Source organism: Capsicum annuum, chromosome 8 (assembly GCF_002878395.1).
Source record: "Capsicum annuum cultivar UCD-10X-F1 chromosome 8, UCD10Xv1.1, whole genome shotgun sequence".
Taxonomy (NCBI): domain Eukaryota; kingdom Viridiplantae; phylum Streptophyta; class Magnoliopsida; order Solanales; family Solanaceae; genus Capsicum; species Capsicum annuum.
The window spans coordinates 17,368,862-17,383,819 of record NC_061118.1 but is presented as its reverse complement, the minus strand read 5'-3'; positions in this window follow the sequence as shown (position 1 = coordinate 17,383,819).

The following is a 14,958-nucleotide window of genomic DNA, read 5'->3' as shown; positions in this document are numbered from 1 at the left end:
TTTAAAAATAACCTCAGGCGGAAATTTTAATGGTATCATTGAGTCTGAAATGCCAAATTTTGTAGGGTAGATAGTTTATTTGGGTTCATAAGATTTTGAATAAATGTTGAGGCCTTAGTCGCGATATTTGCAACTTTCCATAAATTGTTAGTTCATCAGTACCTGGTGTAGGCCCAGGTTCTTCATCGCTATCTCAATAAGGACCCTCTGTGATCACGAGGGTCCATAATCGTAGCCATCATAATTGTGAGACTTGAGGGCTTGCGACCATGTTGAAAGAGGTCCTGGGGTTCGGTGAGTTTGTTCATTTCAACCACATGGCTAGGTCATCACAATCTCGATGCTCCCATTAGTGAGATGTCATCACCATATCTTGGGGACCATATGATAGTGACAAAGAGATCTATGACAGTATATAAGTATTTCCCATTTATTTTTTAGTATAAGTTAAGTCCCAAAATCACCATTAGAGCTTCTTGAGAGGTCAATGACTTGTGGGATAGTACTATGTGAAGCTGGGATGGGGTTTGAAGGATGGTGGTAATCATTATGTCATCGTGTTCTGGTAAGTTCTTGGTTGAAAATGGCTAATTCTCTATTTTTAATTCTTATGCATTCAAATGTATTTGGACTATTTTGCATTTGATTTGGTATTGTTTGATCTTGGATTTGGCTATATTAATGTAGCAAATGATCCTTGAATTAGGTGGGATATTGTGATGCTTTTAATTTTGTGATTTTATAAGTGCGCCCTTCATATGATTTTTACTCTAATTTTTGACTTAGAGCATTTATACATAATATGGGTATCAATTTTCTAGTTTTGATACATAGATCGTTATTTGAATAGCATGGAAGCTCTTAGAGACTTCTCAAAAAGTGAAAGCTTTGATGTAGAGAATTTAACAAGCATTTGGTGGCGTTTAGGTAGGCTAAGCTTACCATTATTTTAGATTGAGCTTAATTGTGGTATTATTGTATCATTGTGCTAGTTTTGGGTGGGTAATTAGGCACAATTATTATTTTAGCTATTTATGCCTTATTTACTTGGTTAAGGCCACTTTTTGATAGATTTGAGCATGTTCCCCTTAATATGGTGTACTATCATTCTTTAGGACAACAATTAGGGCTTATAGCACCTTAGAATAGGTTTAGGAAGCTTTAGACTAGATCCAGGTAGGATTTTCCTTATGTTGGGTTACCGGGACCCCATAAAGTACCCCACTTTTTTTTAGATATAATATTTTACATAAAGATCCTCCAGGCTTAGTTGGACACTATATTGTTACCTTAAGATATTACTTTGGATTGGGTTTGACTTAGACTTAATTATTTGCCTAGTTAAATTTTTTATGTGTTGAATAGTAACTAACCCTTGACCTCTTCTCCCTGATCTAGAAATAGAAGCCACCAGGCATTAGTAGATTTATCAAGTCAAGAATTATATATATTGGATAGGTGTAGTAGTGATCGTCTTGACACCTCTAGACTTCCTTTACTTATTCTATGCTTACATATATAAATATTTATTTTTTGGTTTAAGGTTGGTGTGTACTCTCTTTTTACTATTATGGATTCTTGTATAATTCTAGCATTGATATGTGGGATGGTTGCCTTTTGGTTGGATTATCTTCTACAATTATGATTTGTTACTTATGAGTTTTGGTTGTAGTCTGACATTAGTCTATGGCTATGATTTGGATGTTCTGGTGTGGATTCTACTTATTAGTGGGAGTTTTGGTAGTTGTACTTGGTTTTGGTATTGGAAGTTCTATTGGTTTTATATGGATCATTTAGCCTTTTGTTATTATCATTAATTTTGATTTGAGCCCGGTGTTTGGGCTCTTATTATCATCCATCGAATCGGTTCAACCCTAGTGTATATATATATATATATAGACACACACACATATATATACACTTTTACTATAGATCTAGGATTGGAATGTTATTTGAGTCTCCTATGGATAAAGGTTATTATAGCTTCTTACCTTAGATTTCCTCTTGTTGTACCCATCGGACTTATAGGAGCTTGATAAGGTTAATTGTCTTCTTATATGCACCTTCTAGGCTTTTGGAGGCCCATTTAGGTTGTAGTTAGTCCTTTTCTTTTATTTTTAATATACTTATTTCCCTTGTCGTAGGTACCTAGTATAGTTGATATTTTTAGTTTTAGCCCTTTCTATTGACCTTAGCTTACATTCAAACATTTTATTTATGCTTTTGTTATACCTGAGTCAGTCAATGATGCCTATTGAGTACTTGTTGTTGTGATATTAATTCTACATTTTTACATCTTTTCTCTAATTTAGATTCGAATATGAGCCACTGATACTGATGTTATCCTCGGGCCTTGTTACTTCTTTGGAGATGGATTGAGCTTTCTAGAGTTCAGAGTTGATTCTCCCCCATCTATTTCAGTTGTAACTTTTGTATTTTTAAGAATGCTGTGTATATATGTATATTTTAGATATTGTCTAATACTCTCTCTTAGGTTATAGTGGCTCTTTTATGAACTTTACCAACTCTTGGAAGGGATTTATTTTGTATATTTCGTCTTTTTCCCTCTCTTGAACAACATATTGTATGGGTATATATTTTTGTTTCCACCTATATTATGGTTATTAGTGGTTTCATTTTGTTTACCTTTATATTCTGCATGCCTGTCCATTATTTGCCTTTCCAAGCTATGGCTTGGCTTAACTACAGGTGGGTTAGAGTAGGTGCCATCATGACCTTGAGAGATTAGGTTGTGATAACTTGGTCTCAAAGACTAGGTTCACCAATATTTTTGGTACGAGAGCCAATGTTTTGTAGAGTCCCATAGATTGGTATAAAGATGTTTGTATCCTATTTTCCAGAGGATGTATGAATTTTTTAGGAAAATCTCTATCTTTTTGGTTTACTTCTATACATTATGCCTATATTAGTTTCTAAATTCTTAGTTGTTTCACTCTTTCACATATAGTATGGATGTGGGATTCAGCGGTAAAGGATTAGGACCTCGAGCCTACAACTAAAGCACCAGTTAGGGGCAAAAGTCAACCCAGAGGTTGACGCCAAGCTAGAGCAATAGGCCCAACTTAATATTAAGCTAGGCAGCCATTGCTACATCCTATTATTGCACCCAAGCCAAAGATTCCACTGCCATAATAGTAGGTGGTCTAGGGGCACCCCAGGCTCCACCCGGGTTTAAATCTTCTTTTGTACTCCATGATGCATTGGTCCAATTTTTAGGTTTATTTGGTGGCCTACCGATAAATAAGGATCAAACAATAGCCTAAGATGGTATAATATAGGGGCACAACTTGCAGTTGCGACTCCTACAGTAGAGGTCTCATTTGTATCGATTTTTCCATAACCAACAGTAGCCCAACCAGTTATGACTATGGAGGAGCAGAAGATGCTGGGATGATTTTTTAGATTGACTTCTCCTAATTTTGCTAGGGCCTTAGTAAAGGATGCTTATGAGTTTATTCCCAATTATGAGTAGAGGCTATGTAATTTGAGGTTGGTTAATTCAGGTAGAGTAGATTATACTATGTATTATCTAGATAGAGTAGTGAGATAGTAGTGGAGAGATTATTTTGATTCGAGGCTAGCTGGATCTCCGCCTTTGACTTATGCTCATATCTCAAAATATTTCTTGGGGAAGTATATTCCTTACAATATATGCGAGTGCTTGAAAAATTGGTTTTTTATGTTATGATAGCGTTTTATGATCGTGGTGGAGTATGAGGCAAGGCTTCACGAATTATATAGGTATGACACAATGATTCTGCCTACAGAGTATGAAAGGATTAAGTGTTTTTTAGAAGGTTAAACTACCACTGTATAGGGCTACTCAAACTTTAATGACTTTGGCAAAGTCCTTCACTGGTATTGTTGATCACACCTATACTATCAGGGAGATAGATCATGAGTCCTAATAGGAGAATAATAAAATAACTTGTTATTATGGTAGTTTAAGTCGGACCCATAACAACTCACGATTTAGAAATTAAGGATTTAAAGTGTCATGCCCCAAGTGTTGGCCTCAGAAAATTCTTGAGTATTTACACTCACTGCCCAGACTACGACTTTCCCTATAAGTCGTAAGGTGTCTATATGGGTTATAGAACTTTATTTGTATGGTTACTAGTGAAGATTCCCTTTATTTCTGTTTGGTTGTAAGTTGTCTCTTTGATTCATATGGGTCTATACACAATTCGTAGTGTACGACTCGTAAGGTAACAAATGAATGGTCCCTTAGTTACTGTCTTGACTACGACTCGTGGTCATAAGTCATAAAGTGTCCTCATGAGTCGTAAGGTGAGCTTTGGTCACTGGTGACCATTTTTTAGCTTTTAATTAAGGGCATATTGGACATTTCTCCTCATCCCCATTCATGACCCACGACTTATAACCTATTTAAGGTATCATTATCACTCCAAAACAAATCAAAATAACTTCTCAAACTCTCTCAAATACCCAAGATCAAGGAACACTTAGGGTTACCAAGAAGTTTATCAATTAGGGCTCTCAGGGGTTATTTCTCTCTACAATTGTGATACTTTAAGGCATGTTACTCTTCCCCAAAATATTTTATGAAAATCATGTGTTTTAAATGGTTTAATTGTATGGATTTGAATGTGGGTTTTGATATGGGTTGAGAATTTTAGAATGGTTGATCCTTGAATTATTTTCCCAAGGTTTTCATGAGTTGTTCATGATTTGAATTGAATGTTTTTGAAACTAAAAGGGTGCATGGGTATGATAATTGAAGTGGGGGTCGAGGTATTCCCTAAATTGATGTTTTGAACTTGGAAATTAATTTTGAATAATTATTTTCCCTCAACCCACTTGTGTAAATGGCTTTGAATTATGGAATTGTCACTTGGTTTGACTTACTCACCAACATTATTGCATTGCATAAATGGTTAAACAGTCGACATGTATTTTAAAAGACTTGTTGGCTATGTTTTAAACTAATGAAAAAAGGGGGTCGAGGTATTCCATTAAGTAAATAGAATTGTGATGTCATAATTTTGAGCTTTCAAGCTAAACGGTATGATGATACCTGTGATTTTCCATAATGTTTAATTCCTTGGTTAATGAATGGGTTATGTGAAACTTGTTTTAATTAGATTTAATGGGGGTTATGTTGAAAACTCATAAAGGTATGAGTCTTGAATGACTGCTACTGGAAAATCATATTTGACGGCGTAAGGGTTGGTCTTATTGATCGTGTGCATGGTTCACACTATAGACATAATTGTATCTAGGATTGACGTGCGGTTGGGCATTCCTTGGTTCCTTGATACCTCTAGTTCATGTAGCTAACATGCACTGGGTCACTTTCAACAGAGGAGTTGAGCGCATATAGCCTGTGGGTGCCTATTTGTGATGGTTGAGCTACATAGTCTAGGCTAATATTTTACTATCATGATAAACCTTGTTCCCTATCGCAATATCTATTATATATATGTATTCATCAATGTGAACAGGTACATTGAGTTCAAAATTAAAATTTTGACTGCCACTACTTTATCCTTATCTTGAGGTACATACTAGTGCTAACCCTACTAACCATCACTAGACATTGTACCCCTGCGTGATGTGGGGTTCAGAGGTATTTCTACTTTTCTTTGTAGTGATAGGTGATTCCATAGTTGTTTGTATGTCAGCTTGAAATGGTGAGTCTTCTTTCGAAAGGCCAGTTACTTCTTGGTTTAGTATGTCATAGATTAATTCTTTTTTTAGTGTTATTTTGGTAATCGTAGGGGGCATGTACTAACTTAGCTTGATGATTGGTATGGTTTAGAGGCTTTGTGAATTACTGTAATTATGTTGGTTGTTGATAATGTCAAATTCTATTGAGCTTATACTTTTCTATCTTGTTATATGTCCAAAATTCATTCGCTGCTAGGTGTGTTTTATTTTTTTTCACTAGGCAATGGGGGTGTTCTCTGATCCTCGATGGACTTGAGATACTCATCATGGTCAGGCCCTGAGTCAGGTTATGACAAAGATGTTATCATAGCTAATGTTTGGTGCCATTGGGTGTAAAAAACTATGACAAGTAGAGTCTCTTTTATGGTTGTGTAGCACGCCACACTTATAAGGTAGGGGCTACAAGGAATTTAGGAATGTTTCCCTTTCTTGTGTTCTTTTTTGGGATATAGAGTCTAAGGTCTTGAATCTTCACTAATTTTCATTTGTTCGCATTTTAGATCATGCCTCCATACAGATCCGATGCTCATGGAAACTCTTCAGTCTCGCCGAAAGACAACATGGATAGAACTCATTCTGCTTATGAAGAGTATACCTGATCATGGGTCCCTACATCTGATTACCCTGGTGAAGTTCCATCAGTCTTTACTAGTCCTTCTCGGATTAATAATGATTATGCCCCACCACCCAAGGGGATATTTCTAAGGCTGAGTTTCATCGGTATTATCATCTATTTACCTATTTGGTGATATTGAAGAGGAGACTTGGAGTAACTGGTAAAGTTGCTATCATGTTACTAGGAGGTCACGGGTTCAAGCCTTGGAAACAACCTCAGGCAGAAATACAAGGTAAGGCTCGTACGATACACCCTTATGGTAGGGCCCTTCCCTGGACATCGCGCATAGCGGTAGCTTTAGTGTACTAGGTTGTCTTTTTTTTTTTACCTATTTGGCGATATCTCAGTCATGTAAGGCTTGTCCTGTTGGTGTTATTATGAGATCTTCTGAGGTTACTCGAGTTGGGCAATTCATGAGGCTGAATCCTTTAACCTTTACAGGCTCTAAAGTGAAAGAGGATCCTTAGGGTTTTATTGATGAGATGGAGAAGATATTTTGGGTGATGTATGCTTCTGACATTATAGGTGTGGACTTTACCACATATCAGTTAAAGGATGCGTCCTATTAATGGTATAAGGAGTGGGATCAATTAAGGGGTGATAATACGGAGTTAGCATTATGGGATGAGTTCTCTAGTTCCTTTATAAATCACTTCTTTCCTCAAGAGTTGAAGGAGGCTAAAGCTGAGGTGTTCGTCAACCTAAAATAGGGGAGGATGACTGTGAAAAACTATGCCTTAAAATTTCATCAGTTGTCCCATTATGCTCCTGGGCTAGTGTCAAGCATGAGGTGTAAGATTAGGAAGTTTACTTTGGGCATGTCTACGGACTTGGTGCTAGAGTGGAAGAAAGCCTTGTTGAATAGTGACATGGATATCTCTAGGCTTGTGGTGTATACACAGTAGGTTGAAGATGAAAAAAAATAAGCCAAAATCCGAGAGAGGCAAGGTAAAAGGTCCAAGTATTTTGAGCAGGGTACAGACCAGCAGAATAATGGTAGAGTTGGTAAACAATGGTCTAACAAAAAGTGGCGAAATTCTGGTTCTTTTTCTAGACGAATGCTCCAAATCCTAAGACACTCAATGATTGCCGCATTCATGACAACATTGGGTTTAAGGAAGAAGGTTTCCAATCTCAGGCCAGTGGATCCCATCAACTCCATCATATCCTCCTTGCAAATTTTGTGTACAGTTGCACCATGGTTTTTATGATGAGTGGAGAAATAAGTGTTTTAGGTGTAGCCAGCCTGGCCATATTAAGAGGAACTATCCCTTAGGAAATTTTGCTATTAGGGCTAATAAAATCCCAATTGCTACTTTAACTCTTGGACCAAAAGGTGCTACTTTAGGTACCAGCACTAGCCGAAATCATTTGTATGCCCTTGCCACCCATCAGGATTTTGAGGTATATCCTGATGTTGGTATTGGTATGCAAAAACTTTTGTCTCATGATGTTACTGTCTTCTTGATCCCGGGTTTACCCTTTCTTGTATGGCTATTAATTTTTGTTTTGCTCCTGAGTATATTCCTGATCCTATTTCTATGTCTATCCCGGTGGGTTATTCTATTATAGCTAAGAGAGTATATAGGGGTTGTGTCGTAGGGAGACATTGGTGGATTTGATAAAATTTGAGATGTTAGATTTTCATGTTTTCTTGGGGATGGTTTAGATCCATTTGTGCTATTCATCTCTTGATTGTAGGACCCGTAGGGTCAGTTTTCACTTCTCAAATGAACCAGTGATTAGTGGGAAAGGAGTTCCCTAGTGCCTAAGGGAAGGTTCATTTTTTATCTAAGAGCTTGGAAATTGATTTCCAAGCGGTGTCTGTGTCAGCAGGTTTGGGTTAAACATTCTACTTCTGAGGGTCTTTCTTTGTTATCTATCCCTGCAGTCAACAATTTTCCTGAAGTGTTTCATAATGATCTTTCTGGAGTCCTTCCCGATAGGGAAATCGATTTTATGGTTGATTTTCGCCTAGATACACGTTCTATCTCTATCCCTACCTAGAGAATGGCTCCAACTAAGTTGAAAAAATTTAAGAATTGGCTTAAAGATCTTCTTGATAAGGTTTTATTTGCCCTAGTATTTCCCCGAGGGGTGCTCCTGTGCTTTTCGTACGTAAAAGGGATGGTTCATTATGGATATGTGTAGATTACCGCCAGTAGAATAAGGTGACAGTGAAGAATAGGTATCCTCTTCCTAGAATTAAAGATCTCTTTAACTAGCTTCAGAGTACTTAGTATTTTTCTGAGATTGATCTTTGGTCGGGTTACCACCAGTTAGAGATTAAGGAGGCTAATATCCCTAAGACTACTTTCCATACCTGATATGGTCATTTTGACTTTTTGGTGGTCCTTTGTTTTGACTAATGCCCCGACGACATTCATGGACCTTATGAACCAGGTACTCCATTAGTTTCTGAACTTATTTGTTATTGCTTTTAATGATGACATATTGGTGTATTCAAAAAGTGAGGAGAATCATGCCAATCACTTCTGTATAGTGTTATAAACCCTTTAGGATCAGTGTTTGTATGCTAAGTTTTTTAAGTGAGAGTTCTAGTTTAATGATGTCACTTTTTTAGGTCATGTTGTTTCTCTTCAGGGGATCATGGTGGATATACAAAAAGTTGTGGTGGTTAAGAAGTGTCCTAGACCCACGACTACAACTAATATTTGGAGCTTCTTGGGTTTGGTCGGATATTACAGGAGGTTTGTGGAGAGTTTCTCTTTGATTGCTCCTCCATTGACTAGGTTGACTCAGAAAAAGGTAAAGTTTTGGTGGTCAAATGCTTGTGATGTTATCTTTGAGAAGATAAATGATAAGTTAACTTCTTCTCTTGTTTGGACCGTTTCAAGGGTACTGATGGTTTTGTTGTTTATTTTTATCCATCCAATGTGGGACTTGGTTATGTGTTAATGCAGTAGGGAAAAATTGCAGCATATGCTTCTAAGCAGTTGAAGGTGCATGAGAAGAACTATCCGACTCATGATTTGAAGTTGTTAGTTGTGGTCTTTGCTTTGAAGATTTGGTGTCATTAGTTGCATGGGGTTTATGTTGACATTTTTACAGACCATAAGAGTTTGCAGTATATGTTCAACTAGAAGGAGTTGAATCTTAAGCAAAGGAGATGGCTTGAGTTACTTAAGGACTATGATATAAGTCTTCATTATCACCCAGGTAAAGCTAATATGGTTGTTGATTCTCTTAGTAGATTTTCCATGGGAGCTAATCTCATATTGATGAGTAGAAGCAAGGATTAATGAAAGATATTCATTGTCTGGATAATCTTAGAGATCATCTCTTGGACTTTAGGGATGGTGGTGTGATTGTTCTAGAGGTGGTGATGTCATCTCTTGGTATTGAGGTGATGGAGAAACAGGTTTTAGATCCTATTTTGATGCAAGTCAAGCGTGTTGTTGGTCAATAGAAGGTCCTGGCTTTTCAGATTGGTGGTGATTCTATCTTGAGGTACCAAGGCAGACTGTGTGTTCCCGATATTGATGGGTTGCGAGAAAGGATTTTGACTTAGGATCAAGAATAAAGGCACAGTATTCATCCTAGTTCGATGAAGATGTACCATAATTTGAAGGAGATTTATTGATGGAGTAATATAAAGAGGGATGTGGCAAATTTTGTGGACAAGTGTATGGTCTGTCAGCAAGTAAAGGTGGAGCACTTAAGGCTCGGTGGTTTGTCTCAAGAGATTAAGTTGCTCGTGTGGAAATGGGAAGTGATTAATATGGATTTTGTTATCAGTCTTCCGCTGTCTCTCCATCAATTTGATTTGAGTTAGGTAATAGTGGATAGGATGACCAAGTCTACTAACTTCTTGTCAGTAAATACTAATTATTCTATAGAGGATTATGCTAAGCTCTTTATTGAGGACATCATCAAGTTGTATGGTGCGCCTATCTCTATTATATCTATCATGGTACGTAGTTTGTATCTCACTTTTGGCATTTATTTCAGAGAGGTAAGGGAACTAAGGTGAACTTTAGCACTGCTTTTCATACTTATATGGATGGTCAAGCAGAGATAATGGTTCATACTTTGAAAGATATGCCAAGGTCTTGTCTGCTTGAGTTTTATGGTAGCTGGGTTGGACATTTTCTTCTCATTGTTGGAATCTACTTGGTAAGCTACAGAGGACATTAAGTCCAAATATCCATTCTTATTTTCTTGTTGGGATAATCATGCTTGAAGTATGTGTATTCCTTAATATCTTTGTTTTCTGCCTTTGTTAAAGGAAAGTGAAATTATGTTTGGTGTCAAATCATGTTAATGACTGCCTGGACTCACCATTGAAGGATGAATGATTGGACTCACCATTGAAGGATGAATGATCCGAAGGGGGGATAATGTGAAACCCCAGGTGTTGGTTGCTGAAAATTCTTGAGTTTTTACACTTACTACCAAGACCACGACTCTCCCTAAAAGTCTTAAGGTTTCTATACGGTTCATAGGACCCTAGTCGTAGGATGACCAATGAAGATTCCCTTTGTTTCTATCTTGGATATGAGTTATCCCTATGAGTCATATGGTTTGTACATGAGTGGTAGTGTACGACTCTTAAGGTAACCAATGAAGGGTCCTTGAGCTAATGTTTAGACTACGACTTGTAGTGACGAGTCATAATGTGTCCTCACGAGTCATAGGATGGCCCTTGGTCATTAGAGATCATTTTTCATCTTTTAATTAAGAGAGCTTTGGACATTTCCCCTCTTCCCCAATCGTTCCCCACGACTTAAAATCTCTTTAGGGTATCATTATCACTCTGAAACAAATCAAAATAACTTCTTAGACTCTCTCCAATTCCCAAGGTCAAGAACACTTAGGGTTTCAACAATGTTCGTCAATTAGGGCTCTCAAGGGTGATTTTTCCCTATAGTTGTGATACTATTAGGCATGTTACTCTTCCCCAAATCTTATTTTATGAAAATCATTTGTTTCAAATGGTTTAATGTATGGATTTTAATGTGGGTTTTTATATGGGTTAAGATTTTTAGAATGGCTGATCCTTGAATTGTCTTCCCATGGTTTTCATGAGTTGATCATGCTTTAAGTTGAATGTTTTTCTGAAACTAATGGGGTGCATGGGTATGAGAATTGAAGTAGGGTTTGAAGTATTCCCCAAATTGATGTTTCAATCTTGGAAATTGGTTTTGAATAATTGTGTTTCCTAAACCCATTTGTGTAAATGGCTTTGAACTATGGAATTATCACTTGGTTTGACTTAATCACCTATACTATTGCATTGGATAAATTGTTACACAATGACCTGGATTTTAAAATCTTTGTTGGCTATGCTTTGAATTAATAAAAAAAAGAGGTCGAGGCATTCCCCAAATTTGATTTGATAAACAAAGAGAGGTCGAGGCATTCCTCTAATTTGATTTAATGAACAAAGTGGGTCGAGGCATTCCCCCAAGTAAAGAGATTTGTGATGGCATAATTATGAGCTTACAAGATAAATAGTATGACGATACCTGTGGTGTGCCTTAATGTATAATTCCTTGGTTACTTAATGGGTTATGTGAAACTTGTTTTAATTGGGCTTAATGGGGTTATGTATTTTAGCCATGAAGGTGTGAGTCCTGCATAACTGATACTGGAAACTCATGTTTGCCAACATGAGGGTTGTTCTTAATTACCGTGTGCATGTTTTACATTATCGATATAATTGTATCTAGGATTGACGTAGGGTTGAGGCATTCCCTGGTCTTTCTTAATACCTCTGGTTCGTGCGGCTAACATACAATGGGTCCCTCTCAATAGGGGGAGCCGAACCCATATAGCCCGCGGGTAACTGTTTATGACGGTTGAGATACATATTCTAGGCTAATGTTTTATTATCATGCTAAACATTGTTCCCTTCCCTTACATCTATTATGTATGTACATGCATGAATATGAACATGTACATTGAGTTTTAAATTGAAATTTTTACTTGCACAACTTTATCGTTATCCTGAGTTACATGCTCGTGATCACACCACTAATCGTCCCCGAACACTGTATCCTGATGCGATACAGGGTCTGAAGGAACTTCTACTTTTTATGTGCAATGATAGGTGATTCCAGAGTTATTCGCATGTCATCTTGAAGTTGTGAGCCTCCTTCTTCCAGAAAGCTTGTTACTTCTATGTTTAGTATGTCATAGACTAATTCCTTTATGGGGTTATTTTGGCTATCATCAGGGTTATGTCTCGACTTAGGTTGATGATTAGTATGGTTTAGAGGCTTTGTGGATTACTGTGGTTGGGTTGGTTCTTGATATTCTCATATTCTGTTAATCTTATACTTTTCTATCTGGTTTATGTTCGGAATTCATCTGCTGCTAGGTGTGTTGTGTTTTGTTCTACTAGGCAACAGGGGTGGTTTACAATCCTCAGTGGACTTAAGATACCTGCCATCACCAGGCCTTAGGTTGAGTCTTCAGTTTTATCAACAACAAGGTTATCATTTTAGGCCTGTTCAAGCAACACTATAGATTTTAGTCGGGGGCTAGCCTAGATATAGTATTTCTGGTTGTCAAAGTAGTAATCAACCATTAAGGGGTATTCAGTCAGGGTCATAAGGCCGAGGTGGACATTTTTGTCTGCCCAGACCTTCTAGATAGATTAAAGTTCCCAAGGTTTCTTATAAGTGTGGTGTTGCTGGCTACTTCGCTAGAAAGTGTCCCCTCCATGGGATGTTTCAGACTACTGTTCAAAATTTTTAGCCAATCAATTTAGTACTGCCTCTAGTAAGGGTGGTCCCTAGGTTTCCATAGGTGGTCTTTAGGAAGATAGGATATGTGGACGAGCAAGAACCCAGTTCAGTAGCGGACAGGGCCATTTGCATGTTGCACCTGGTAGGCTAAAGTCTGAGGCTTAGGATGCCATCACAGGTATGACTTCAATATGCCATAAACCAACTTCTGTTTTATTTGATCTAGGATATATATTTTTGTATATTTATACTTATTATGCATCACGATTAAGTTGTCTTTAGAGTCTTTATTTATGCCATTGTGTGTACCTACTCCCGTGGATGATTCCTTAGTAGTGGATTAGGTATATAGACTGTGTTTGGTGACCGTTCGAAAGTATGACATCGGGGTAGATATCATTGTGTTAGATATGGTGGATTTTGATGAGATTTTGGGCATGGACTAGTTATCCCCCTATTATCCGGTCTCGGATTGCTTTGCCAAGAATTTTACCTTAGTCATACATGTATACCCCCAATTGTGTGGGAGGGTTCTTTTAGAGACAAATGGGTAGGGATTATTCCTTAAATAGGGCTAGAAGACCGGTATCGAGGGGTGGTGAGTTATTCCTTTCTTATGATCAGGATGACAGTGTTGAGAGTCATTTACATGACTCTGTTCCTATTGTTTGTGATGGCAAGGTCATGATGGCACCTACTATAACCCGATAGTAAGTAAGCCAACCCATAGTCCGAAACTATTAGTAATGGACTACCAAGAGAAATGAAGGACAAATGCAGAATATATATAGTTAAAAAGCTAAAATATACAAGATAGTCCCAAAACCTCGTGGAATCAATACACGAGCTTCCAATGTAATTAGTTACAAATGAAGTATTAAATGAATATAATGATACAACCCATCTCTGATAAATAGCATAGTGATTAGTCTAGTACATAATAGGGAGACCAGTAATACTGTAAATGTCAAGACCTCACCCTACATCTCTAAACCATAGCTGCTCCGCACGATGCACACAACAGTGATGAGAACCCGTAATAAGATCAGTAGGCTACAGAAATGTAGTATGGGTACCAAACATGTGGTACTCAGTAGGCAACTACCGATTGAGCTTCCAAGATAATACGAATATAAATAGCATGCAAGTAAGAATTTAAAATACGCTCAAATATCTAGGAAACTAACATAGTAAAGCTAAGGAGGCAATAAGGATAAACTATCCTATTCTAGGCATACTCAAGAAAAGCACTATACCATATAACTGGCCAATATACAAATAAAGAACTGAAGTAGGATATATATTGATATAAAAGACCAAGGAATAGATAGACAACATGAATAAGTGAAGGATGGGAGGGATATACAATAAAACCATAACTATAATATAAATGTATGTACATAAACAAGGCTAACTAAAAGGTACAACCATAAGTAGTCATACTAGCATCTCAAGGCCTCCTAACCATAGTAGGAACTAGTGCCAACATAATCAGGGTCTAAAACCATAATTCCTAACCATGGGATAATCATGCCTAGTAAAATAATCGTAAGATAATCGAAAAATCATACCTCGAATCTCAGTACCAGTACAACAATCAACATCTCACAAACTACCCATAATAGCTATAACAATATAAAGTAACTGGCTAATCTAGACAAACAATACCTAAACTAGGCCCCATAACCCAGAAGGTCCAATCAATACACAAAACTTAATGCTAGAAATACTCATCAACTATGCCTATGAAAACCACCGTAAGACTGATAAATGTAGGCAAATACTAGTAATAGGCAATGTGTATGAAAGGATGAATACAATGTGAATCAATAATACCATAAACAATCCAATTATCCTAAAGAAACCCAGTGTATACACCTCCTCCAGCTCGACATCTCAAAAAGCTAGGATCTATGG